The 1066-nt window shown below is 49.5% G+C and overlaps 1 non-coding gene across 1 annotated transcript; it reads right to left on the bottom strand.

Moving 5' to 3' along the window:
• Window positions 1-586: 586 nt before the first annotated feature.
• Window positions 587-724, bottom strand: LOC119931140. The gene has a single exon (XR_005451998.1). It is a non-coding gene; the product is annotated as a small nucleolar RNA SNORA7 (small nucleolar RNA).
• Between the last annotated feature and the right edge of the window lie 342 nt (window positions 725-1066).

The raw sequence follows: 1066 nt of genomic DNA on the forward strand, positions 1-1066 counted from the left end.
CAAATAAAATAAATAAATAAATAGAGTAATAAATATGTACAAACATACATATATACAGGTGCTGTGGGGAAGGGAATGAGGTAAGATGGGGGGGGATGGAGAGAGGGACGAGGGGGAGAGGAAGGAAGGGGCTCAGTGTGGGAAGGCCTCCTGGAGGAGGTGAGCTCTCAGCAGGGCCTTGAAGGGAGGAAGAGAGCTAGCTTGGCGGATGGGCAGAGGGAGGGCATTCCAGGCCCGGGGGATGACGGGGACTGGGACTACGATTGACTGGGAACATAGAAATATAAGATATGATCTTTGCCCTTTTTATGTATTTCTTAAGTGTTTACTATGTGTCAGGTACTGCTCTAAGCGCTAGGATTTTTGTTTATGCCGTCAAGTCATTTCCTATCCATAGTGACCCCACGGACACATCTCTTCCAGAACGCCTCGCTTTCCATCTGCGATCATTCTGGTAGTGTATCCATCAAATTTTCTTGGTAAAAATGCAGAAGTGGTTTACCATTGCCTCCTCCCGCGCGGTAAGGTTGAGTCTCCGCCCTCGACCTTCTCCCGTGCTGCTGTTGCCCAGTGTGGGTGAGTTTTGACTTGTAGCCGATTGCCTTCCACTCGCTAGCCACTGCCCAAGCTAGAAATGGAATGGGCAGCCCTCTGCTTGACTCTTCCTCCCATGGCCGAGACTGGTAGAGGACTGGAAACTCTGCAGGTGCGACCCTGAGAGGCGAAGCGCTGGGATAGTTACGGGGTAATCAGTCCCCTGTCCCCCATGAGATTTACAGCCTAAGACGGAGGGAGAACGGGATTGAATCCCCATTTAACAGTTGAGGAAACCGTGGCCCAGAGATGCTAAGTGATTCGCCCAAGGTCACACAGCAGGTAAGCGGCAGAGCCGGATTTGAAAACCAGGTCCCCTGACTCCCAAGCCTGTGGTCTTATCACTAGGCAGGGCAGATACAATAGGTAAAAGAATGAGATACAAGAATTAGGAATGGATTCAATTGCTGATAAATGAGCTTAGCGGGTCTTCAAGTGTCATCTCTTAGTGTGTGTGATTCCATTTTCTATT

Source organism: Tachyglossus aculeatus, chromosome 7 (genome assembly GCF_015852505.1).
Source record: "Tachyglossus aculeatus isolate mTacAcu1 chromosome 7, mTacAcu1.pri, whole genome shotgun sequence".
In the NCBI taxonomy this organism is placed as follows: Eukaryota; Metazoa; Chordata; class Mammalia; order Monotremata; family Tachyglossidae; genus Tachyglossus; species Tachyglossus aculeatus.